This window comes from Cygnus atratus, chromosome 3 (assembly GCF_013377495.2).
Source record: "Cygnus atratus isolate AKBS03 ecotype Queensland, Australia chromosome 3, CAtr_DNAZoo_HiC_assembly, whole genome shotgun sequence".
Taxonomy (NCBI): domain Eukaryota; kingdom Metazoa; phylum Chordata; class Aves; order Anseriformes; family Anatidae; genus Cygnus; species Cygnus atratus.
The window spans coordinates 46996160-47023941 of NC_066364.1; the positions used below are offsets into that span (position 1 = coordinate 46996160).

The 27782-nt window shown below is 41.0% G+C and overlaps 1 long non-coding RNA gene across 1 annotated transcript; it reads right to left on the reverse strand.

Moving 5' to 3' along the window:
• Positions 1–259: 259 nt before the first annotated feature.
• Positions 260–27782, reverse strand: LOC118257183 (uncharacterized). Its single transcript, XR_004781483.1, has 2 exons — positions 27702–27782; positions 260–879 (listed from the first exon to the last, which is right to left on the reverse strand). It is a non-coding gene; the product is annotated as an uncharacterized LOC118257183 (long non-coding RNA).

A 27782-nucleotide genomic window follows, 5' to 3' on the forward strand; every position in this document is an offset into this window, starting at 1 on the left:
GAAAGAATTAATTTTTGAGAGAGGATTTACAGATCAGAGGTGTTAAATGCATTTTTTTAAAGGAGGACCATTTCTAATAACTGAGAACTTTAGGCCATACAGATATGTATGTCAAAAATGGGAAGAAATAGGCAGGAAAATTTAATCATGGTAAGTTCTACGATTCCACGTGGATTTGTCTCCCACAGGAGCTGGTGGAAAAGCATGTTTATTTTGATTAGATCTGACAAAACACCAGACGCTAGGACAACACTGCATCTTCATAATATTGATCCTCATGATCAACCTGATTTACTTCTTTCACGAAATTTCCTCTCATAAAGAGCTCATTCTGTTTTCAAAGTTAAGCAAGAGAACCAGCACTGCAAATCTGATACAGACAAGTTACAAATAGGTGAAAACAAAGGCAGGAGGTGTTATCAGGATCTTTCCTAAACTGCTGCTGTGGCAGCCTGACAGGTAGCATTAGCAATTCTGACATCTCTGCAGGAATTATTGCACTTTGTTATGCAAGAACAGAAAATACTCTGATCACCTGGTTCCTTTTCACTCATCTGCTGCATAGAGGTTAGACTGCAGTGAACCACTAGATCTTATCAAAGCATTGGGAGTAAAAAGAAATGAGTAGGTCTGTGAACAGCAGAGCTGATAGAGGCTGGTCCACGAGGAATTGCGTCTTGTGGTTGGGTTCTCTGATGTCTGCTAAGGTGTGAGTTTTGCTTGAAGTTTTCCATGCAAGGTGAGCTTTCATTCACCATTTCTGTCTCCCATATGAATCTTCTGATGCTTCATGAGGAGTGTACTCATGCCACATTGATTTCTTGGATCTGGCACAACTTGGCTCTCATTTCTGTAATCTCTCCTCTGTTTCTTTGACACCTATAGACACACACACATCCTTTGTGACTTGTCTATTTCTAACAAATGTTGTTTAGTTCAGTTGCGTGTACGCCCCAGCCACTCCTTCCCACCTCATCCACCCACCTTCCTGGAGGCTTTTGTTTGACCAGAGTGAGGAGCTGAGTTGCCCAGAAAAAAATAATTGTATAAAGCTCTTTGAGTGGGCCAGATCAACTACGTGTGATCCAGTTCCCTGAACTACAGTCTTCCATTGGGCTTCAGAAATGCTGGTGCTAACACAAGGAAGGGGGCAGGCCCAGGGCATGAATGGGGAGCTGGGGCAGGAAGGGAGCTGGGTGTCTCCTTCCAGCAGCTGCAGCAGCAATGAACCTGCAGTATAAAGATCATGCCTGGAAGAGTTAAAATGTAGTCCCTGAAGAAAGTTCACTGGCTGAAGACAGGCAATATGTGATCACATGTATTCACGGGCAAGCCATCAGCAACCCATTAGGTACTAGGATCGGGCTGGGGCAGGCGTTGTTTCTCTGGTAGAAAGCACCTCCTCACCAAAGCTGAAACACAGCAGGCACAGAGATGTCTCCTTATGGACACCTAAAGCATTGCTTTCTTCTCAGATAAAGGCAGCTTCAACCAAGTGGAAATCTAAATGGCAAAAGTTACAAAAAGGAGAGTGAGTGTTGTAAAGGAGCCATCTTTCCGGGACACCGTGTTTCTCACCAGCTGCTATTCCCATTCCACCTTCAATGCCATACACTTCATCCTAGAGGCAGGCTGTAAAGCCTGGTGGCTGCAGCAAAATGTTGGGAACTGGGAGAATTTCGGGGTGCAGTCCCACCTTAACAGGTATGACTCAGTGTGTGACTGTCTAAATCACTTGACCTCTTTTTGCCTTGGCCCACCAACATCACTGTCTGGGCAAGACGTGGAAGTGAAAAAGAAACAGATGCTGACATAAGCCTATCTGAGTCAGTATGTCAGAAATAAGTAGCTGGTGGTGAGCATTTGTAGATTAAACTTTACACTGTTTATGTTATGTTATGTATGATGCTCTGGTCTGAAATGATATGGCCATCACAGAGAAACAATAAACACAGTAAAATCTTGGCAAGTTAAGGAAACCCATGGTAAACCATCTATTTAGATGAGTATCATTCATATACGCAGCAACTGTTTTAGTTCCCATGGCTTCTGGTAAACTGAAATGCTGTTTTATGGTAAATCTCATTGCTTTAAACATCTTATTTTCAGTGCTACTTCCTATAGACTTCCTATCAGCCATCATTTTAAGTGATTCTCTGATATTGCCCTGGTAAGGTAAATTTAACTGCTTTGCGTTTTGATGCATTATTTTGAAGCTCTTCCACTCTTTGTTTGCTGTTGTAGATGTGTCAAACATGCCCTGACTGATTTAGCTTTGTCTGCCTGTCTAGTCACTGAGGACTGGAAAATTTACATTCATGCAGAAACACCGAGTTAATAATGATGAGGTGCTGAAAAAGTTTTGGGTCACATCCAAGTCTGTGTTTCTGAAAATGAGACCCAAGGCAAGAACTACATACTCAGAAAAATATAAAATTCAGATTCACTTTTCAACCTTACAAGGGTTTTTGTCTTGATTTCAAAGGAAGTTCAGTTCGGCTACACACATGAAACTTCAACAATTTGAGGATGTAATCCTGTAATTCTTTGTCAGGCAAGTCTCTCATTGACTCAGTGATTTCAAAAGCACTGTTGCTTGTCTATGAATGGCAGGATATGGTGTAAATTTATGATCATGGAGAGCTCTGCTGTGTCTTACTTTCACATTTTTTTTTTTAATTCACTTTATGGGAACATCATGGGAAAAGATCGTGGCCTCAATTCATTCAACTGGAGCTCTGCCACTCCACTCACTTCCGCGGAGCCAGGCTTCCACCCATTATGCTTTTTAGTAGACAAATAAATTGTGGTACCTCTGAAAACAGCATCTCTGGAGTGAGCATTGAAATAGCATCCAAATATTGCCAGGCGGAACGTGATTAATTTTAAGCAAAACAGATTTTTTTTTTAGTCGATGGTGAATCAAGGGTGCATGACTTAAGGCACTGTAGCAAGAATGTGCACTCTGAAGCAAAAATCTTGGGGCACAGTGACTGTAGCTTTGACAAAAAAACTGCTTATGTCTAATGTGCTAACTTGCTTATCCTCCCAACCTCCCTTTTTAATATGAACTGTCACGATAGAAGGTGAAGGATAAAATGGATTAATAGAATAGCTGTTCTCCACACCTAAATCGTGTACAAAGTATGATCTATGGCACAGCTGGTGTCATAAAATAGAGATGTGATATCATTACCTTGACATTATCTCCCTTGCTACCCTTGAACTCCAGAGACTTAATGTCCTTCAAATAAATGGTATTTAAACAAACCACTTTTCAAATGATCTTGTAGAGCCTTTTTAATCATTACCAGGAATAAATGGTCATTGCTAAGAACTGGATTTTCCTGGCTGCACAAGTAATTGTCAGTGTGCTCAATCCCTTGTGATCAGAAGTTGGTTTAACAACTGTTTTGAGCACAACTGCATTATTTAATGAATTTGAAAAACGATTCTGGAGATTTACTAGCCTCCAATCACAGCTTAATCATTAGGAGCATTCTGCTGAGCTTAATATATGAGCTCCTATGGGTTAAGTGTACATCTTCTCCACCTTTCTTCGTGTCTCTGTCTTTCTCTCTCCATAGGTAATACCTGGATATATATCTTATTAGCCCTGAATTTCTTAATTTTCACATTAGGGTCAACAAGAACATGACTTAATCCAGGATTGGGACTGAATTCAGCAACGGCTAATCCTTACGCTTCATATGCTAGAAATAAGATTCCCCATTCTTTATCCAAATATGCAATTAGTCATAGTGGTTACTGTAAAAACAGAGTGAATCTGAGAAGATGCATCTGCTTAGAGACAGAGAAAGAAAGAAAGAAAAAAAAAAAAAGCCCCAAGCAACTGGAAGTACTTTCTTTCTGGTGTAATTTCACTAGTGTAGCAACAGCAAAGTTCTCCAAGCATGAGCTTCTTTCTTTAAGCATACCCATGGAGTGCAGTGGTGGATGCATGTACGTGTTATATCAACCTTTTGACAAGTATAACGATAGTTCCCATCTATTCTCATTTTTATACGGTATGTTTTAGCCTATTTCAGCTTTATGCCATCATTCATCTGAATGGGTAGCTGTGGATCTTAAACGCTGGCATTTATGTGTGAGATGTAGTAAACTGGGAAGTTAGATGGATCATTGTAGACAAAAAGAAAAAAGCTGTTATCTAACAAAATCCAGTGCTCCATATGTTGTCTTGCAGGTGTCCCTTTATGTTCTCGAGCTGGGTATTAATGGCTCTACTTTGTGCATAAGCACTGTCAGATTTTCTTTACCTGTTTATATCGTCATGTCCACCACTCCACACAAGTATTTCCTGCCAGAGAATTGCTCTTCATGCCAGTTCGATGAGAGCTATTTCTCAGCGAAGCCATCCTTGCTATGTATGAACTTTCCCCCCATCCTGAAACATTTTTCAAAACGCTGAGCTGTTCTGTGAGACAAGATATGCATCTTCCTTGGTATGTAAGTGCAATGTCACAGATTTTTTAAAGGTCGGTGGAACAGCCTCAGTTCAATGGAGCAAAGCAAGCTTTTCTCCTCATTGCGAATTACTTTGCCTGAAGATAGTGATGTTTACTTCAGCTCCGCAGAGCCTCAGCCCAGGCTCTGCCCTGCTGTACTTCTCCTCTTCCAGCACTAGTTGGGGCTCACTGCAAAGAGAACAACCCTCGTCCCTACCGGGTGGCTGGAAGCAGCGCTTTCTTCGTGGAAAGCTCGACTCGGTGCCATTCCTCTACTCCTTAGCACGGTCCTTCTTGCTTTTATAGCAACGATTTACAGATACTGCATCTCAAGTGACTGTGGAAGTACCTAACGCTTCTGGAAAGCCTCTCCTTTGAGGAGCTCAAAGGCTATGTATGCTTCCACCAAAAAGCAAATGTAGGAGCTAGCTAACCATTACCATCCCCATTTTACAGGTAAGGAAAACTAAAAGGCAGGTAGAGTATGCAGCTTTCTCAAAGGCAGAAAATAAGACTGTTTTGGGGTCCAGAACAGGATCTAGGTAGACCCTTTGCCAACCTTTTGTTTTAATACTGAATAATTTGCCATCTAAAAAGGTCCTAAAATCCGTGCATGGTTTTAAGGATGTAAGTAATACCACTGACTTCACTAGAATTACTCATATTACATCGTCTAAAATATTTAGCCCTGACTTGGTTTTATTAATGTATCAGTTGTTTCACATTCAGGGAGATGTCTTTGCCAGCCCTGAAGAGGAAACCTAAAATAGAATAAGCTGCAGTATCTATGGTTCTGGGTGAAGTTTCAGTTTTAATCCTAAATAGCCCTAAATCCATTCTTAGTAAGACATGAATCATCATGTTTATAGTCAGAGCTACAGAGATAAAACTCGGCACAGTCTGTAAAAACAATTTCGTATTAAAATATGAAACTACAGCTCCTCTTCAAGTCCTAAAACCTGACACCTGATACTAAAAAATAACACCCTCTTAGCAGAGGTGCCAACTCTGTTCAGACAGGAAAACCTGCCACAAGGCTGGTCTCCACTTTCCAGTCTCTGCAAGAAATGGCCTTTCATGGTCAAATCGTCCAAGCTACACAACAGATTTTCTTTCATATTCGATTCTTTTCAGGTTTGTTTGTTCTATCCCCTCCTCACAGCCCACGTTCCTCTGGTACAACTGATAAACAACGTCTTTTATTGCTATAGGCAGCCAGTCCTGCCTAATACAATAGCAGACAAGACTTGGCGGGACTGCAAAGTGCAGGTGTTTGGAGTATTGTGGTCATCCAAACCAGATGCTGAGGAGATGGAGCACCTGTTTCCCTTCTTTTCGGCACTGGAGAATACAGCACTGTGCAGGCTACAGAAACAGCCTGAAATTAATAGCGCTGCTGCAGTTTTCCCCTGACAGGGGAACAGAGATGTACCATCTACAGCTTTTGTGAGCACTCCTGTGAGTGCTCATACACATCTGCTGGATTTTTATTTTATTTTATTTTTTTTCAGAGCAACAGAAGGGAGTCAGAGATGGGTCTGTAACTTCATTTCTCTCCACAGGATTTTATTTGTCGTTAACCATGCCCTGGCATTAAAGAAAAAAGTTGATGGTTTTTATAGCCCTGACAGCAGTGAAGTTAAACCAAAGCCCGTCATATTAATGTACATTTTATATCCATTTTTATAGGTTCTCTGAGTGTCTCTTTTGGACAGGGAAATGTGGCTACAGTACCGTGTTCAGGATAGTTGTCTCACTGCTACTGCCTCTGCAGGCAGTGGGAAGCCCGCTATTGATGTGAAAAGAGTCAGGATCCCACCAATACCGAAAGGTAGTAGCAATCCTACAAGAAAGGCCCTCAAAAATAATAATAAGCTTTCTTTTCTCTGTCTGATAGCCCCTGTGGATTGCATGGCTGGGAGGCAGGAGCTGGGCCGGGAAGCCAGGCCTCAGCAGGGTGCAGTGAGACCTCCCTGGCCTAGGCCCTTGTTTCCCTGCCCCTTCCCACCTCCCCTTTCCCCAAAGCAGCCCCTTCAGAGAGGAATAAAAGAGCAAACATTGATTTGCAGCCTCTGCTGGGTCCAGGGGGGTGATAAAACATATGGAAAAGACCATTTTTTTGCAGGCTGGAGGACCGTGTCCAACGCAGCAGGCATAGCCCTTGTTTGTGCTATGCCATGGGTTGCAGTCATTCTTTAAATGAAGAAACACAACAGGTTTTAAAACAATGGAGAAGGCAAAAATGCCAACTGCTTTACAGGTTTTTTCTCTGTGTTTTTTTTTTTTTTTTTTTTTTTTAAATGTAGGGAAATTTGGATTGTTGGCAACATTCCCCAGTTTCTGGAAGTGCTGTTCACAGAAGTGTTTGTGTTAAGAAAATGTGAGTGTTTGTGAAAGAAAACTGCCAGAAAGGTAAAATCTGAAAAACTTGAAAGAACTATGTTTTAGGCCATGTCACTTTTTAAAATGGACCTTCTCAAACCTACTACTAAAAAAGAAATCTTCCTTATGGAAAGACAAGAAAATGTCATTTCAGTTTTACCACAATATAATCACACTAAGATCCAACTTCCACAGGTAAAAGAAACTCCTGGTGCTGTGGTAATATCACAGCAAAATGAAAACTGTGATTTTTGGCTCAGGATGGCTCACAGATATCAGCAGGTAAAAGATGCAACCATTTTTATGCAGTCAAGATGACTGTGCAAGTACTGCCTTTTCTGTCTTTCCTCTCTCTGTCAGACAGTATGCATGCCACACACACAAACACAGAGTAAATATGCAAGCAAAGCTCGTGCTGGAAATGAGAACAGCTCCAGCTCCTCAGCAATTAAAGCAGCTTTCCGGATGTTTTAGTTTCACAGGGATTTGACTGAAAGTGTGCAAAGCACAGAGGCAGCAGCTCACGTGTATCATTACATGTGTGCCCACCTCGGAGCAGGGCTGAAATTGCTCCTGGTTTCCTCAGTGCTTAGCTAGACCCACCAGTAAGGTACAAGTCAGTCAGAACAGATTGGGAGCTTTTCCTTGATTCCTTACAATCCACTGCACAGAAAGACTTATAAAGAGAGCTTGTCATTGCTACCAGTTGGTATTTCTGAAACTTTCTCTTATTTCTCCCTGGACAAGGTACACTTTTTTGCTGTACCCATTTAGAGCTACCCAAGGAATTCTACCTCCCCCAGGAACTTTAATTTTTCCAGGTTTTGGCATATCCTTCATTTTAGCCGCAAACTGCTCTTGAACTACAGATAAACCACGTCTTAACTAAGACTAGAAGTATTAAAACCCTGCTACATCTCTCCTGCCTCCCCACCCCCCCCCAAAAAAAAGGAAAGAAAGAAAAAAAAAAAGACTGTGTTAAAGAGCCAGAAAAGATTTTCAATCAGGAAAAAGGGAATTTTGGCAACTAGCGTTGTATTTCTGTAAGGATTCAAAAACAGAATTAGAAGAAAAATGTTACAAAGAAGCCATTTAAGCTGGAATCACAAGAGAGAGGGAAATTACCCAAACTGGGAGACAGGCAGAAGAATGCCAAGTTGGAAGACAGATATGCTGGGTAGACTTCAAGGTCTACAAAAGATTGGTTGTCTCTTTTGGGGTTTACACTCTTATTGTCTAATTAGACTAATAGGGGTAGAATAGAACAGGGGGAGATTAAAATCCATGATAAACAAGGCATCTTTTATTTGATATTATTGGAACTGGTTTCACTTATCTTCAGAGATCTTTCTTTTTGTGCTCCTTAATTTGTCCTTGAAGTCCTGTATCTAATCATTAGTTGAGCAACCAATAATCCTCTCCCAGCCCCTCCACCCCTTTTTATGACCAACTTTAATCTTTCAACTCAGTGAAAAACATGTTTCCCCTATCATAACTAGTTTAACAAAAATTCCCTTTCAAGTTTAGATTGTGCAGATACAATGGCTTTCCTGCAGCTTCATGCTGGAGAAAGGAATTTACATTAGAAAAAAAAAAAAAAAGAGATTTATGATAGCATTGTATTTCCATTTGAATATGGAGAGTTAATAACATGCATATGTTTTTTTTATTATTATTATTTTAAGGTTTAAGTTATGCCATAGGCAAAAGGAAACCTGGAAACTGTGGGACTGGCAGGGCTCAATGAATAACCTAATCTGGATTTCATTCACAAACAGCAGCTCACACACAGGGAAAGGGCTGGTGTGTTTCGCCAAATCGGAACTGGAGTAAGTGCCAGGATTTCCTGATTTGTTTACATTTCTCAAAAAACTTTTTTCCCCTGGATGAGGCTAGAATTAGACTTCCTTTTCCACTTTTGGCCCTTTCCAAACTATTCTTGCTTGACATATTCTCTCCTTTTCCCTGTATTCTCCTTTGTTCCAGTCTCAGCTGGCTCTTTTGTCTTGGAAAACAGAAAAGGCAATGAAAGATGTCAGTCTATGATAATCATGATAATGTGGCCAGGTTTGCATGACAGCAAAACAATGCCGCAGGCTTTTCCAACACACTTGGATCCACCGTTCTTTCTGCAATGATTCAGAGGGGAGAGAGTGTGATCTCTCTGAGGCTGTATACTGGAACAGCAGTGTCACAAGGCAAATGAGAGAAAAAATCCCAACAAAACCCTGCCACTGAGTTAATCAGAAAGTGGAGGGGGCCTGTTGCACAACTAAATCACCTCTTCATCATCTGACTGGTCTTGCTGAGCCTCTGAAAATGTCATTTTCCCTACCAGTCATTTTTCACTTTCACTAACTTTACTGTACGTTACCCATTGTCTGCAACCTCAGTGCAATCACTGCAGAAACTTGTTTTGGAGACCTTCTGTGAGCCTTTGTTTATAGCCCTTTGATCATCCCACAGAAAGAAAAACACTGCAGCTTGGACCGAAGCCATTGTTTTCTTTACATGACAAGAAAGCCAGCCTGCAATCAGTGTTTGATGCGCATGTGTAAAAGCACTGGTAAGGACTTCCTACAATTCTGGGAAGACCAGCAGAAATGCCTAGGGCTTGGGCACCTTGCTGAGTACCAGAGAGGGTTTTAAGTCCTTGATGCAGCTCCTCTGCCATGACAGAACAGCAGCCTGCGGTGTTGTTTCCAGTAGCAGTGCTACAGCAGCACAGTTACTCTTCTTAGGATGTCACCTCAGTATTGCCCTAACTGTTGTGGCCAGAGAGCTCTGGCCAGAGAGTTCACGTTTCAACTGGATGAGGTGGTGGGGAGGGGCTGAAGGAGGTACAGGGATTCAGTGCCGAGGCAAAGCGTTCAAAGCAAGGAGAGGCAGGGGTGCAAGACTGACTTTCTGCATTTCAAACAAGTGTTGTCAGCCAGGATTTTAGCTGACATCACTCTGCTGAGATCAGTGTACCAATGCTGAATATGCGTCTGGGAGAACAGGATGATAGGATGGAGGTGCAGAAGAGTTAGTCGAATAGGAAAAGGAAGCAAGGGGGAGAAAGATGGAGATAAAAGGGGGAGAAGAGACATGATCATGGGACTCAGGAAACATCAGTTGCAATATATGGCTGTGGGAAAATGATTAGAAGAAATTGCATCAGACTGGACACCAGTTTTGCAATTCCTGCAGCACCTTTTCAAGATCCCATACGGAGATACTGAGCTGAATGTGTGTGGCTGGATATTTGGAACAAGTCCAACCAACAGGCCAAACGCGATCAGTCATCTGTGTTTGCTAGTGCTGTGTACTGATGTTTCCTGTGCAGTCATTGGAGTATATGTCTGCTTTGGTTGCTCTGAATTCTACTTTTCACCTTTAATGTCTGCTTTGTTTGCTCTGAATTCTGTTTTTTGTCTTCAAGTATTTGTTTTGTATTTAATTACTTACACTGTGTATAAGCACCCATTTTTAGAACATCGTCTGATACGGGGTTATATGGACCAGAAAACACTGTTCCACTGTTACTCGCCAGATAGAGGGCTGAAAGAGAGAGAGATGGGGTAAAGCTACATGAAAGAGAAAGGGCTAACTTTGGAAAAGGGGAGTAAGCTACAATAAGGGGTATTAGAGAACAGTTTTACACATGAAATCACTAGCCAGCTTCTTTCACTTTAGGAAATCTCTGCAGAGAAGCAAGAGGTCAAAAGCTGTTTTGCTTACTTGACTGACTTAGCTGATCTCAGTAGGGCTACTTGTGTGAGTAAGGTGAGCAGGAAATGGATTAATGTCAGCAAGCAGCCTTCTCTAGAAACCCACACCTACCCTTTCTGCTTCATCAGTTGTCTGAGCCCGCAGTTTCACTATTAGGTTTTGGTGGTACATTTTTAGATTTCCAGTTACAGCTTGCATGACAACAGCCAGTAGTTGACATCTGACCATTTACTGCCATTTAACTTTATGAGAACCATAAAGGAAGCATTCTTGCAGGAGAAATCATAGAGGAAGGCACGAGTGTATTTCTAGTGCTTTCAAATAATTATGATTCATGGCTTGTGACAGTTAGAGTTCTCACTGACAAGTGTCAGTAAGAAAGTTTTGCTTTAAGTAAACACTTCTGCTTTTTTTTTGCATTACTGATAGCTAATACAGATGAAACCACAAACCTGAAGAATGCAGACTTCACCAAATGTTAGTCATGCATCATTTGGGATAACTCAGTACTTGATGTTAATTGGCATTTAATTTGGATGTTACTTTTTCCTTTTCTTGCAACCCCAAATAAATTTTCATTTTTCATATTACTGCTTAAGTGGCAAGAATAACCTGATTATTTAAACATAAAATTAAGCCAAGATTTCCTAAATCAGTATCTCGTATGAGAGATCATGCAGTAACTTGCAGGGGAGATCACATGAAGGAGCCTGAAGAGGTGACTTAATGCACCCCCTTGGACCACTCAGACTTCTAGCGGCAACTTAAATGACAAATTGCATTTGAGTTACTTAGTTTCACAAAAAAAAAAAAGTTTTTGTTTTTGTTTTTTTGCATGCCTCCACATCCTATCTCCAGGAAAAGAGCAGCTGAAAACTACAGATGCATCATGCCGCAGCCCCTTTCCTCTGCCCAAGGCCACAAGCTGGTGATTTCTGCACTGTTCTGCTGTAGCCCTCTTACTCCTGACCTGAGCTTCAGGGTACACTGAGAATATTGTAAGTCCTCCCACCAGTGTCACACACTAGCACGACAGTGGACTACTTGCCTCAGGCAAGGCTCATCCTTTGGCAACAGGATGTCTCTGGAAGCTCATGAATTCCATCCGGTGGAGAAACGGTGGCAGCCAAACAAATGGTGTAGGTGGCTTCCAGTGATCTCCATCCTCTGCAGGAATGAGCTATTGCCGAACAACAGGATTAAGTTTATGGTCAGCAGGATGTGACTACTAATTCAGGATGATATTTGCAATTAGATAACTATGGCTGCTGTGCAGCCTGTGGGTCCACAGGATGGCGGTACAGTAGGCGAGTGGAGCTGGACAGTCGTGGGCAGGGTCTGAGGGAAAGTGATGCTGAATATTTGCTTGAAATTTTTTGGTAGGGGTTAGCCAAGAACTGAATCCAGAAAAGCCCTTCAATTTGTAATGAAAATCATACTCGAAAGCACAAGTTACTTTTTACTATCCTCAGACTACAGTATAGGAAACATGACTGACCCAGAAGAAATCTCAGAAATCTCCGTGTTCCCCACACAGACAGGGAATTCCTTTTCTGTTAGAGCTACAAGAAATAGCGTAATCTTTTATTTTTATTTTTTCTTTAATGAAGAATTGTTTTTGAAATGCAACATTTTTGAGAGCATTTGCAACAACTCCTGAAGTGAGTCCAAGACATAGTTCTTCTGTTTCTCTTGATGGTATTCATATTTTCTAAATTCATGCAGAATTTATGTAAAATGACAGTCCTTTTCTCTGCAAGATTCCTCTTCCCAGCCCAGACCCTTAAGCTTTCCTCTGTCCTTTCATGATAACAGTGAAAGTAGAACACAACTGACAGAGGTGAGATATGTGGAACCTTTGCAAAACTCAACTTCTTAAAACATTTTTTTAAGGGAAAGACCATGATGGGACCAACAAAATCCATGTAGCTCAGTAGCCTTTTTTTAACCTCAGCCAGCTGAAGGTGGCTAAGCAAAGAAGAGAAGAAAACAGGCAAACTGAGGAGAGACTTCCTTGGGCAAACCATGTAACTGCCAGCAATCAGCAGTTCAGAGAATTTTTGAGCCAGAGGTTGCATCTGGGCCATTGTTTTTGATGTTCATCAATGGGCCTATTCTTTGTAAAATTCTGTATTCTTATTTTGAATCCATTTATATCTCTTGGCTTCCACGACATCCTGTGACAATGAGTTAATTATGCTTTGGGTGAAAAAATTACTTTTTTTTTTTTCTCAAACACTATGTCTCATAATTTCATTTAGCATTCCCTCTTGCACAGTAAGAAATAGTGAATAACTGGTGCCCATTCACCTTCCCTATATAATTCAGTATAGCAGATTTGCTGTATTAGTCATGTCTTTTACAAGCTGAATAATTGTATTTTGTTGTTCTTGTTGATTCTCTAACCCTCATCGTCTTTATCAACATTTTGTCTGTATCTTTTCCATCTCTACTGTATCCTTTGGAGATGAGGTGAACAGAACTGCTGTGGACTGTGACAGCTATGGAAATAATCTTGGAGAATCTAATGAGCCATAATGTCAACTCACAGGTATTGTGAATTTCCTTAAATGCAATGCCTTCTATTTAAGCTCCATTTGTTATAACGGACAAGAGAAAAAAATAAAAATAAAAAAATAAAGCCTGAAGTTTCTGTTTCTCTATTTCTAAAGCATACCACTCTCAGGACCATCTCTGGGTTTTGTTTTTATTTAGTTATTTTTATCTGGGAGACTGATTCATGATTTTGGGGACCAGCAATAATTCACATATGTACTTGCCAGGACTTTCTTAGGTTTCTGGCTCATCTCTCTTTCTCACACTTCTGGCAACATGATATCCAAGTGAACTCAATCATAAACATATCCCATTTTTGGTGTTATGCTGCATTAGTCTCTAAGGAAAGCTCTCACTATTTACAATTTCATAGCATGTTTATGTTTTAGATCTGAGCCGACACAACCCATTCAAAGATAAAGACATCAATTAATTAAGCAGTTGTTGAGACCAGAAATCTGACACCCATATGGTGTCAAATTAAGGTCTGAAAGCAGTTAACTGCTAAGAGAAGCACATGCATCTGTTGCAAGAGATTAAAATGAAGTATCTATTAATTACTACGAGTTTCTTGATTGACTTTAAAATTATACTGCTGAACCAATTCTTTTTGTGTTATTCATCTCCAATGTCATCACTTGCAAGTAAAGACTTACTTCAAAAATATCAAGTTCCAAGCAAATAGTAAGTACCCTCTAAAAAGCAAGGAAAGGAAACTCAACTGTGAAGAGATGCCACAAAGCATGTGCGATGTGTTTTTCCACAAAACCAGATGTATGCAGGATAGAAATGTCGCCTGATGTAACAATGAGTAATAAAGAGTATCTCACAATCATAGGATGCAGGAGACAATAATGAATTGTATATTACATGCTTGAAAAACACAATTAAAACTGTCAATTTCTTTCCAGTGGAAGTTCATTGGCAGAATTGTGATATAACAAAAATTCCACCTCAGGTCTTTCATGCTATTTTCCTGTTTTCATGTACTCATGAGTAAGAAAAAGTGCAGATGTTGGAAGCGCACACACTGTCTCTGTATCCAAGGAAATAATTGTTTTAAAATACACAGTTATCCGGTTATCAATGGCTTATTTTTAACATCCTAAAGTCAAAACTACATCTGCTTTGATTACATTGAATCGCAAGTCAGACGTGTCTTAGTCAGGCCTCTTGATGCAGAAGGAAATATTCCTGCAAACTCAAATGGTGACAATCTTTCTTCTGAACCAGTGACTTAGTATTATTTTTATGAGGATATATATTCTGTTTCTTTAAACATGTAACAGGAAACCAGGCAGGATGAGGATGGGGAAAGTCTACAACAGCACCTCTACAGTGAGGAGAGAGCGAGCACGAGCACACGTGCTTTTTAAAGAAAACACTCCTTATTATAATAAATATCCTTTTACAGGCTTTCAGAAAAAAAAAAAAGTGATGGTTACATTACATGGGGAATACTGCTGCTTGTGCATTGAGGTGACAGAAAGTAACCACTGATCATTAAAGCTCTCAGAGAACTGGTGTTAATCTGACTGTGTTGTACAAGCCCATCACCAGCAAACAGATCCTGGCTACCTGTGTTCTTGGGTAACTGCATCCCCATACATTTAGAGGTTTATGGATAAAGAGCAACACTTTGACTCCACCTGGCCACATGCTGGGGATCAACACCAATCCCTGAGCCCCAGTGCAGTGTGCTTCTGAGGTAGATTCCCACCTGGTAAAATCGCCCTATCCTGTGCAAACCTTGGTGGCAGGGGGCTCTGTAAAGGTACACCGAGTGCTCCTGGCCCTAATCCTGCCCCAGGGGACAGGCGACTGTGGCAAGGTCAGGCAGCTGCACCTTGACCAGGACAGAAAGCCCCTCACTGTCAAGACTGGGGAGCCCATTCCAATCTTGGAGGGGGAATGGAAGTGGGGCATTCACTTCTGGACATAAAGGTCTTCCCTTACTACTAAAGACTGAGTGTAAATAATTCTCAACCAAGCAACCTGCTTTCTACCTGCCCTATCACCAGATAAAATATGTAGAAAAGCTTAATTGGAGGTTATCAGCAAAATGACTACTTTAGAAACTTTATCCCCTACTCATTTGTTCTTGCAGTGATCTTCTGCACATGCTGTGTAAGAAAGCTAAGAAACAGCTGCCTGAAGTACCCTGTCCCTGCAACGAGACTGCAGCTTTCTGGTCATTTCCTTAGAGAAAACAGGAACTAAGCTGCTTAACACCAACGAACTTCTCTACTTGTAGCATAGGCAGATCAATAAATCTTCAAGCCACTGATATCAAAGGTTAGCAACAAATCTAAGGAACTTTGCAGACATTGTGGTCTCCTGCACATAGATAATGATTGATGACACCTTTGTCTAATAGTCAAACTTGTAAGCTAAATCTACAGATTTAAGGAAATTAATATTTCAAGGGAATAGCTATCCTGCCACAAGCTTCCTATTGGCTTTACTCCAAAAGGGAAACTGAAACAGACAGCAAGATTATCAAGCACATAATTTTAAAAGCCTCTTTTTGTGAGGAAATATTTTGTTACACAGTTTTCTGGTTTATTACTGAAAACTAAACCTTTTAGGTGTTGTTTCTTTTGTTGTTTTTTGTTTGTTTGCTTGCTTTGTTTTCATTTCCTCTTTCTAGTTTTTCTTCTAATTTTAATCTTTAAGGAAAGTCATCTCTTTTCTCATGTAGAGAAGCATCCGTGGAGTCACTAAATAAGATAGATATTCTAGGTGTAACGTTTGGGATGCTACCCTCCTGTTTTGTCTTCATTATCTGCAGGTAACCCTTCAGTGAAGTACAGTGGCTTTATTTTACCCTAGCTAGAATATTTCTGTATGCTTTCTCCTTCTGCCCATTTTTACACAGTCCTATTTCCTTCTAAACATGGTTACATTTCAAGCACATGTGATACAATCCTTCACGTTTGGGGAATGTAGCTGATTAAAGCCATTAGACACTCTGCGACTTCTGGATTACTGAAGTTACAGAAATGCAAAACAACGATACCAGCTTTCTGTGGCATTTAGAGAGAGCTTCAGTTACAACTGGTGAACAATCTTCACCAAACTTCCGAGTTACGCTGGTCTGATAGATTTTGTCTTCATTATACGTTTCCAGAGATGTGTCAACTGGGCTGAAGAATGAAAGAAAATGCACAAAAATGTTGTTCCGGCTAAGGCATGTGCTAAATCAGACTGCTCTTAACAAATTTGTTTTTAAAAAAAGGCTTGCAAGAAAAAGATTTTATCATTTTCCATCATCAGTGTTTCTCTATCAACACTGGAAATTTACCGCTCTTCAGTTAAAAAATAATAATAATAAAATACTCTGAATATAACATTTCTTTTTATGTGATGCCCGAAATAATTATTTTTATGTTAATGTTTAAGGTGAGTTTGGTCAATGAGTTTCAAACACTGTTCCTTCCTCTTGAAGTACCATATCTTCCCCATCATCAGCTAGAAGCTGGAGGAAGAATGCAAGGTCTCCTTATTAAAATTATGCCACTGACATGAAGAAAGCTTGGTGATGAGCCCTTTGCATCTGATGATTCCCCACTGCCCAAACCTAGCCATCTCCCTGCAATGCTTCTTGAAATCTCATCTCTTGGCGAAAGATTTTCTGAATATACCACAGGGCAGATAAGCTAAACTGAGTGAGAAATTGCAAATTTGGTGTCTGAATTCCAAATCCCAAGACTGAGTTCTCTCTGCCCAGTCCCTTACCCATCATCTAATTTGTCCACACCAGACTGAGTCATGCTGAAGAGCTGCAATGCCAAAGTCGCCCCTCGAAAATGATTCTTTGTGTAGGCTTTTGAAAGACATCCCTGAGGTTGCCTCCTGTGGGCTTCATCTCTTGCTTTAGTATCTGCAGCAGACCAAGTTCATACTCTTGGTAGAGGCATCTGGGGGTGGGGTGGGGGGCACAGAGCAGCCCGGCAGTGCCTGAGGAAGCACTGACCTAGAACAGCTCATGGTTGGGAAAGCACCATGGGAATTCAAATGTTGGGAACATCATCTCATCCTTGGCTTTTATGTTCTGGTTTGCAGTTCTTAAAAGTTGCTGCACTGAATTTCACCCTAATGCTGCTTCTCTTTGAAGACTCATGTAAATTGCTGTTTACTTGAGAGCTGATTTACTTTGACCAGACCAAGGAAGAAAGCAAAACATTCACTACACATTGGGGAAACCTCAAGAGATGCTGCCAACTTTAGGGTATAAATTCAATATTTCTGTATGTAGGTGTCATGACACAGCAGTCCAGATTATAGAGTCATTTTGGTAATAAAATATTTGTTCTACCCAGATGTTTCCAGATGAATGATACATGATACAAAGAATAGTAATTCTGGTCCATATCGAGTAACATCAAATGTTCTGGAAAGAGTTGTCAAGCTACAGCCATCTGATTTTATGAACAGACAGATAACCTTCTTACACAGTCTTCTAACACCTTTAGCTATCCATGAAGAGCACAGTGGGTTGTCCTCATGCAGACTTTGCACTTCTAAAATGTCCTTACTCCCTTATGCCTGGTTTTAATATAACCATGCTTTACGAGGGTCAGCATCTGTACTATAGCAAAATAAATTTTAAATCTGCTTGCTTGCAGCTTTAGGGGGATAGTACAAGTGCGTTACTTTATAAGCCCAAACATGTCCTAAGTGGTACATACTTTTGTCTTGACAGTATTAGAAATGCTGCTCAAGGAGTCTCGGCCAGATTGACCATGCGGTTTAAGATCCATACTTGTATACATATTGGCACCCTGAAAAATGTGTTGATAGTTTGCTGAAAAAGAGGCAAGCTGTTTTTAATGACTAGAAATTTATTTACGAACACATGCACTAACTGAATAAAAATCACCAACACAAAGCATCAGAAATTCACAAAATTACAGTGCTTGATCATCTTTGTTGACTGATATTCATTTACTGGATTCTTAGTAGATAAGGGGATTCATTGAGATCTAGCCTAAAACCATTCTCTGTTGGAGTATACTGAGATTTGGATCAAGTACGACAACCAGTAATCTTAACCTTCTTTTTATCACTTCTTTTTATCACTTTTATCACTACAAGCTTCTATTCTATGATGAGCCTGGGATGGGCCCCCAGAGTTATGCAGAGCTTTTAGCAGCATGAGTGGGGCTCTTGTCTGCAGTTTGTTGCCAGCCTGAAGTGGAGAGATTTTGGTATAAAAAATGTTGCCTGCTGTGTGACTACTGGAATTTCTTTCTGCATCTGTGCAATGAACTGAAGTCATGAGCGACTTGAATTCTCTTGGATACCATGAAGTTTTGTCAGGTCTCTCTGAACCCAGCACAACTTTGTTTAAATCACCAGGAAGACTTAATGATAGGTTAATCAGGTCCTAAAAGAGTAGGTTGCTCTGGATATACCTGAGATCTTATAGGCACACACAAAGAGGATTAATCATGATTCCCATTTGTATAAAACCATGAAGGTTGAGGAAAAGCCTCTAGGTTTTCTCACCACCTTAAGTTGTTATAAGGTTATTATCTTGGTCTTAACAACACATGAAGAGGCATCCATTTATCTCTCTGAGGGGAGAATACCGAAAAGCCAAGAATATTTCAATACCATCTAGCTTGTTTTGACACTCAAAAATCTTAACAGAGTAAAGCCTTCTTGAATTTGTAGATCCAGGCATTCAAACAAATTCACCCATTCAGAAGTTATTTGGCTTTAACATTACCTTTATGAGGTTCCAACCAAAAGAAGGCTCTGTAGAGCTTGACTCTGTACAAGGAAAGGGAAAGGGTCCAATAGAAAAAGCTAAAAAAGGAATTATAATTCCCATTTTGTTGCATTACTACAGGCTCACAGCCCACTGGAGGAGTTTAATTTACAGAGCACACGTCTTTCCACTGAGTCCAGACAAAAGCTGGTGGCTGATAACCTTAAGGCTGTGTACAAATGGATTGCTCATCCACCTCTTTATGCAGCCTGCCAAAGCAACAGCAACAACTTTGGTTAAACACCCACAGCAAGTAATCCTAGCAAAGCAGCATCCATTCCAACTTTGATTCAGACGACAAAACAAAAGTAGGAACAACTTCAGGCCCAAGACTGATTTTGTCTGAACTCCACTCTTCTGTGGATTTGGACATTTCTCCTTTGTTTGTATTCCAATTTCTGATATTCAAATAAGTTGGAAAAATTGTATGTCAATATCTTATGTAGCAGGATGAGATGAGGACATTTAAACTGACTTTCTTTTAATCATTTTCTGTGTGGTTCTCTTAATTGGCTTGGTTTCTTTTTTCTGGCTTTGTTCTCCAACACTGATTCATTCATTTCCTGAAGTTTCACTTCACCTTGTCTGGTTTTTCCGTCTGCAGCATGTTGTTATACGCATTTGGTGATGAGAATTAGCTTAAAATAATCTGTACCATAATTACTGACTTCAGACTTGTTTGTGTCTATAGGGAGATGTCCACGATAAAACAAAATAACAACAAAGAGGGAAAACTACCATGTTCTTCCATATTTGGACAGCCCAGATGTTATTTACAGCATTGTTTATGAAGCTTTTTCTTTGCCTTGCTGGCTTTGATCCACACACGTTGTCAGTTTTGAGCACACACGTCCTGTCACATGGTGACTGTGTGCCCCTGACAAGTAAACATGCGGGAATGCAATTTATAAAGACAGGCTAGAGCAGCAATTAAGGAGAAAAAGAACTACAAACAAGACAAAGGAAATTATGCAGGAAGATGAGCTAAATCTGGTCAGAATACAGGATATCAAGGCAACTGCGCTGCATGTCATTTATGCTTTAGTCACTAGTGAGTGTCAACATTAGTACGTGATGTTTTCCCTCGTGAAACTTTTATCATTAGTCTGCAAGAGAACTGCTCAGAGGGACTTGTTGCTGCAGAACCCCATGTGTGTGATCTCTAAGGGGTGATGTAGTTCATTACCACATTTGGCACTTACTCAGAGTGATGAAGTTTTTCAAGCACATTTGGCACAATGAACAAACAGAATATTGTAACATCTCCTTTTCCTATAAAGTTGAAGAGGGAGCAGCTTCCAGTAAGGCTCCATAGGATGTGCTGGATGAGGGAAGTATCTGACATGCACTACATTTTCTTGCTAAAGCAAAGTAATGCCATGAAAATAAAACAAAACAAAACAAAACCACTACCACCAACGACAAAAACACCATTCAACAAATGCTTCAGGCAATAAAATTCAGTCATGTGAATATTTGGGTGACAGCAGTGAAAGGTTATGTACAGGACCCATAGGGCCTGGGAAGGGAACATAGGCTATTGACTATGTCCCCATTTACTAACAAACAAACTCCAGGCAGATGCTGGGATTTGGGAAATTCATTTTAAGATACTGCGGGCCGAGCAGCTGAATCTTGGGACACTTGCATGAAGAGTCCTCTGCTCTGTGAAAATGTGCTTTATTATAAAGGTCATGATATTGGCTGGGGGAACTGGTAGATTTTATCCCTATGTCTGGCAGGACAATATTCCAGTAGGAATCTTTCTTCCAGCTTTACCTGTATGAGTCTATAGCTCAGAGCACTCTGAAGAAGGCTCCTTCTCCGGGAATTCACTTAGCTCCTTAACTGCTCTTCTCCTTTGAGCCATCTGCCATCTGCTTCTCCTCTTAATCATTGCCCTAACAGTTAATGTCCTCACAGAGCAGATCCTTGATTTTTCAGTCCTTCTTCGACAACCCTTCACACACTACACGGGATGGTACTTTACTACTAATATCACTTACTAAGGAAAAGGCTGGAACTGACTCACATGGGAACCAGTTGTATAGCTCCAAACCTTCAGTTATTTGTGACCTGGGTCTTGGATCTTGTGCTTAGATCTTTTATGTAAAAGCACTTGCACTCTCTGTAGTGGTTTCATGGTTGCTATATCTGCATAATAAGGAGAGTAAAACAGTACATGGTCTATATGGTCACTTTGAAATACCTGTCCAAAGGGTTTTTTTGTTTGATGTTTAGTTCATCCATTGGTGGTGCTTTCCACTAAGGATTCTTTGCTAATATTTAAGTATGCCAAGTCCAGTATTTAGATTTACCTATGAAAAAGTACCCATCTGTTCAAGCAAAGTGTTTAGATAATCTGAAAGTAAGGATGTTTCCTGAGTGCTGGATCCAGTCCTGAAGTTATCCTTTCCAAAAAGATGTGGAGCAAGTGCAGTGAGTTCCTTGGCCACAAGAATAACTGGAGCATCTTCTGTACAAGGGAGGCTGAGAGAGCTGGGGTTCTTCAGCCTGGAGAAGAGGAGGCTCAGGGGGATCTGATCAATGTGTATAAATACCTGAAGCGAGGGTGTAAAGAAGACAGAGCTAAACTCTGTAGTATCCAATGACAGGACAAGAGGCAATGGGCATGAATTCAAGTACAGGAAATCCCATATAAGAATAAGGAAAAACATTTTCTACGACAAGACTGGTCTGACATTGGAACAGGTTGCCTAGAGAGGTTTTGGAGTCTCCATTCTTGAAGATATTCACAGTCCTGAGCAATCTGCTTTTGTAGACACTGCCCTGAGCAAGAAGGTTGGACTAGACCATCTCTAGAGGTCCCTTCAAACCTCAGCTGTACTGTGATGCTGTAAAAGATACTGTAAATCAGACACGTCCAGAGAACATGTCCAGATACACATCCAAGCAGAAAGTATGAATTCCAAGCCTCGTCAGCTCAAAAAAGAATGTCATTTGCAGGACAAGCTAGAAACTAAATGGATACAACAGATGAAAATGATGAAGGAACTGCAGACACCTGGAGGCAGCAAGACATGAAAAGAAGAGCTTTGATTTGTTTTCCCTAGCAAACACTGAAGGGAATTTGTGGTAGGTTAAGGAGAGTTCTTATTTGTATGTTAACATTCCTCTCCATGTACAGGATTAAAGAGGATAGCTAAACCAGCTATGTAAAGTACAGTTCAGTCATATTGGACCAACAAGTAAAGTTGCACCTAGAAAGAATGTGGCTAACCTAAGACTGTAAAATAGGGCAAGAAATGCTTGGTTTTTTCTTTCCTCAACTTCAAGATTGTCAGATGCTTGAGGATGACACAGAAGCAACTAGTACTACTGCTAAGAAGAAAGGCTGAAATTAGCTATATTAAAGCAATGAAACAAAATTAAAAGCCACAGAGGGCTGCCAAGGAACGTGTGACCTGACACATTCTGACACATGGAGAGCTGCAGGTGGCACAGGCACCATGACATTACTCAGTCCATCCATCTTCTCAGTAGTAAAGCTGACAGAGAGGGTTTCACTCTCTTCCCATCATTCTCTAGAAACCTATTTAGTGGAGAGAACTACAGATTTGAAGAAGTGGTTTGAATATAGCTGACAGTAGCTATGTCTTTGGATCAGGTCCCTCCTGGAAATGACAGCAGCACTTGCAGGTCCAGATCCAGGGGGCTATGGCAAAGACAAAACAAAACCTCAAGCCATGGCAGTTTTACTGCCCCAGGTAGTCCATAACCACGTCTGAGCCCTCAAATAGCTGAAAATAGGATTGAGATTCTTAGGGGCCTGTGAACTCTACAGATGACTGTGGTATACAGATTTCATATTGCTTGAGAGCTATATATTAAGATATATATTAAGAGCTATATATTAAGATTACTTAATTTCTTTAGTGTTCACTTTCCCCACCACTCTCCATCTGATATCGTGTCATCCTTCCCACTTGAAACAGAAGAAAACAGCTACTAAGGACACGGTCAGCAAACTTTATTTTTTCCACTATTCTTCAGAGAACTGATTTATTTGTATGTTAATATTCTTATCCATATACAAAAAATGTGTACCGTAAATAGTTTTATAAGGGAAAATCAGCCAACTGGAAATGCTTCCTTCATTTTAAAGATAATGGCTCCATTTGTTTATTGCTTCTGCTGTTGATTTTTTCAAAGCAAAACGGCAAATCTGCTCCGAGTTAGAGGAGCACAACCCTTCTGTGCTCAGGAGGCTCAGATCAGAGTTCAGGACATATCCCAGAGTATCTCTCCATGGTGAATCGTGCTGCCTACTTCAGTGAAGCTGCTCACAATTAATTCTTCTGGATGTGGAGATCAAAGTAACACAGCCTTTTGCTGGTAGCCTTAGGGCTACATTCAGACAGCCTAAGTTCCACCTGAGTTACTGTGCTTGCTCTGCAAGGAGAGTTTATTGCAACTGGCGGGGAACCTGGGAGAAACCACAGGGGCTCTGGTGGAACATGCAAGGTTCCCTTGGACAATGATAGAGGCCAACTACTGCTGTGTGAGTAAGCCTGTTTTTGATTCAGCTGGACAATCAAGGGAGAAAGATTTTTATTTTTATTTTTTCCAGTGAGTGATATTTACATAATCCACTTCCTTAAACCTATTTTTTTTTAGAAATGTCTTACTTTTTCCATATGCTTGTGAGCCAGAGTGGAGCAGATGTCCAGAGCGATCAGTATCAACAAGTTTTTTCATTTAATAATTACATTTGACAACTGTTAAAACATGAAGTGTAGTGAAATCATCACTACCAACTTATTTTGGTAAACTACTCAATTATTTTTTTTCAGTGGTTTGAGGGAAGCACTCCAAAAGTCCATAAAAATTGATTGCAACAGGACACAAACTAAAACCAACATAATGTGTACACTCAATGCAGTATGCTTCTGCATAGGAAATTAATGCAAGAGAGCCACGGCACTAATGACATAATTATTGCCTTGGCAGTCATCATGATGACACCAAAGCATCAGACAAACTTAATCTTTCTCCCCAGATGGGCTAAACGCTCTTTTAGTTTCCTGTGCAGGGCATAATTTTTCTCATAGTTGGTTTATGTTTATGTTTTTACAGATTTACAACAGAGAATTGCCTTGTGGCCTAAGCTGCTGTTCCCAAAGTGTCCTGTATTGGACTGTAGCATCCTGAATCCTTTTTCCAAATGTGTTTTTGTTCTGAGTAGGCTATTCAGGAAGAATCAGCTCATATATCCCAGAAAGGAAGCTCTGGGATGTATTCAGGGCTGTGAGCCTGGAAAAAGGAAGGATGCTGGAGAGGTCTTATCCCTCTGCTGTCACCAAGGAAGAGCACATGGCCTTGCAAATCATCTGAACAAGAGTACGTCATTGAAATTATGTGGCTGGGTAGATCCTTTGACCAGACTCTACATGTAGCTGATGGATGATGTATTCACTGAGGCTAGTGAGAGCATCCAGGACATGCAGCGAGAAGGGGTAATGGCATTTGTCACCAGTAAAGTGGAGAGGTTGGGTATTCACCCCATCGAATAACAGTGGGAGGAAGTGAGAGACTTGCTAGCAATAACTCTTTAAAGGGAGCATATTGCTATTTACACTATAATTTGCATCCCATGTTCCTAAAACATCTGACAGTTAGCAAACCCAGCATGTTAATAAAGCAGGTCTGGCTCTTGCCAGACTTCTTTCTGAGTCCCTGCACCATCATGCCCTCCCTCTCCTAGCAGCTGCATGCCATAGCCATCACACCTTTGCTGCTGTGAGCTATACACATCACCAAGACCCAAGCCTGGAGTAGGAAATGCTCAGGCTTTTCCAAGAAATATTGCTTAACTGGAGCCAGTCATTACAGCTTCCTCCTCGTTATACAGCATACAGGAATGAGATCAAGCAAACACAATCAAAAGCATGACTGCTCAAATACAAGATCCAGGAGCATACTTAACTAATGCGCATCCAGAAATCTATTGTCAAGGGTTTAATATGATTCAGTGTGTTCTCGGTTTTCCTTGTAAAACACCCTCCTTAAACAATAAAGTGGTTTAAACAGGGTTTTTGTTCCCCAGCATGTGGACACAAAGAGAAAGTGCCAGGTGACTGCAGCAAATTACTCATTCAGTTGATTTGGAGAAGGACATTCATTCTTTTCTTCACAGCTTATCTGATGCAATTCGCATTTTAAAGTTGATCTCTCAGAATACCAAAGCAAGTTGCTTCATGCACCTCCCAAATCATTTTCTTCTGAGAAGGTGTTGATCAGAGATACCTGAATATCAAAAAGCTGAGTGGTTCAGTCAGGATAAGGTCCCTTCTCCAAAGATCAGAAGCTTATCCATACCTGAGCCACATAAGCCCTACTGCTTAGGCCTAGGAGCATTATAGCCTTAGGGTCAGAAAACAAATGAAAGTTAACATGGAACCAGTCAAGAGGGGACAGTAAATCAATTATTAATACATCCCTAATACAAAGCTTCAGGCTTTCCTGAAGTCTGGGTTTTCCCTCATTTCCTCTGGGGATTTTTTAACAGCTGGATGAGTGGGATAACTTGGCTTAAGGATGCTTTTCCTGTACCGACTGCTATGTTTGCAATCAAAAAGGATTCAAGATCACAAAGAGCGTTCCGGTCTGAAGAACAATGATCTCCCCCAGGTATCAAGAAATACGATACATTCAACAGGCCAAATTCACCGGTATGCCTGGGATGCTCTGCATTGTCTTGGTGATACAAAACAGTCATTAACCTGGACTGTCTGTGGAATAGTGTAAAGCAACCAGAACAGATCTGATCCACAGTCCTCAACATTATATATTGCACTGGAAGCCCCCAGAGAACTGTTCTTTTATATGGCTCTCTGGACCTTAGTGAAACACTGCCTGATACCATAGCTTTTATCATTGTAATCACAGAAATCAGTACAAAACGGAGCATCTTTGAGCCAAGTTATTCAGCTGATCCAGCTGTTGTGAAATTCCCCAGAGGAAATGAGGGAAGGCTCGGAATGTCAAAAAATAAAATAAAATGAAAAATCCGTGCTTTACAAGAGAGGCTGCAGCAGCACTAGGGACACTTTGCATTACCAGGACAGGACAAGTCTGCAGAAGCTGGCGCAGAATCAAAGTCAGAGATTGCTACTTCCTGACTGCTGGTTCAGGCAAAAGTCACCGAGGGGGTGAGCAGAGCAGTCAGGGGAGGCACAACGGCTTCTCTATCAGCACTGGAGATCTTTGCCACTAGCTGGGCTAGGTCAGAAGAGAGCCTTGCAAATGTGCTACCTATTCCCTGGAGAGTCTTGTGGTTCAGGCTCTAATCCACTGTACTACTGTCTGCCAAAGAAACTTCCCTAGATGATGTTAGGTATTGGAAGAGATTACATGCACACAGACCCGTTTTTAACCCTCTAAACCACACCATGCAGCTTAGTGCGGGAGCCCTTTAGCTCCATCTGTACTAGCAAATAAAGTTGGAAATGTTCCCAAGCACTGGGAATTGAACCTCTGCTAAATGGCCTCTTCTATGGTGTTGGCTCATGCGAAACAGCCCCTGGGCACAGTTGGAACTTCAACAGGGCCAGAGACAAGTGCTGATGGGCAGTATGCATGCAGCTGTCCCATTCTGGATGCGGGCCTCACTGTGCTGGTGGCCTCCCTGGCAGACAGCTGTCCAGGTCACGCTCAGTTTGCTCCTATGAACTGACCTGCTGGGACTCCTTGAGATGCACTGGGCACTGGGCACCCAAGAGAGCCCATAATTCTGGTTTTACAGATACTACACCTGTAGGAAGGAAACGTTTTGCTTGTTAGCTTATTTAGAGTCATCTTTAGCGGAAGACTTCAACCTGGAATAATGGGTTTACTTGAGGCATATGCTCCTGTAATAATGGAATAAAGTCACAAAAATTAAAATCAAATCACATCATTAAGACTAAACTTAACAGTAAGAAGTCTCCACAGCTGTTCCAGTCCCTTAGACAGCTTGGTAGGAAGACCAGGTAGCTGCCACCACTGACCTCAGGTAGGCTGCAAGCATCCTTTCTTGCTCTCACTGCTCAGGATGGATCCTGAAGCCACCCCGGGCAGCACCTACGGTGCTCCTTTCACACTGTTCTGGGGAATGACCTACTTCTTCTTCTCTCTTCCTGTTTACCTGCCTCATTCCCCGTGATTGGATGCTGAGACATTGCACGGTAACGTAGGGAATTAAGTCATTTCCTCTTTTCATCCCTTCAGTCTCTGAAGTCATTTCCTTCCCCCACCCACTCAGCGTTTCTCAACAGTTCTGCAGCATATGTACCACTTTCTTGGCTTTACATTGTTCTCTCTTCTTATAGCCAAATAACGACAGTTTGGTAAAATAGTACACATCAGATCATGAGAAACATGATTCAGTAAGAATGCTGTATGTTTAAAAAATATTCTTTCACAGAAACTTGCATATAAAGAGAAAACATGGCATAACGGTGGGTACCTGCATTACTAATGCATACATATTCTTTCACAGAAACTTGCATATAATGAGAAAACATGGCATAACAGTGGGTACCTGCATTACTAATGCATCCTTCCCATCTATACTGGTGGTTGGAAAGGGCACAAGGGTGAGTGGAGCTGGGTGGTAAAGTAACCTTAACTGGTTTACAGCTATAATGGAAAGCTGGCCATCTAGGAGTTCTAAAAGCCCCATCTTGTCTAAAGTTGCCCATGAGAAATAGCATCAACATACCAAAATTTCTCCTTTCCTCCATGGAAGAGTCAATCAACCAATTCAAAAAATAAATAAATAAAATAAAATAAACATTTCTCACCTACTGCCAGGAACCTTGTCCTCCAGAAGCCAGGGTGGATTCCCAATGGGAGCAAATTTCAGAGCTAGGGACCTTGGGGTC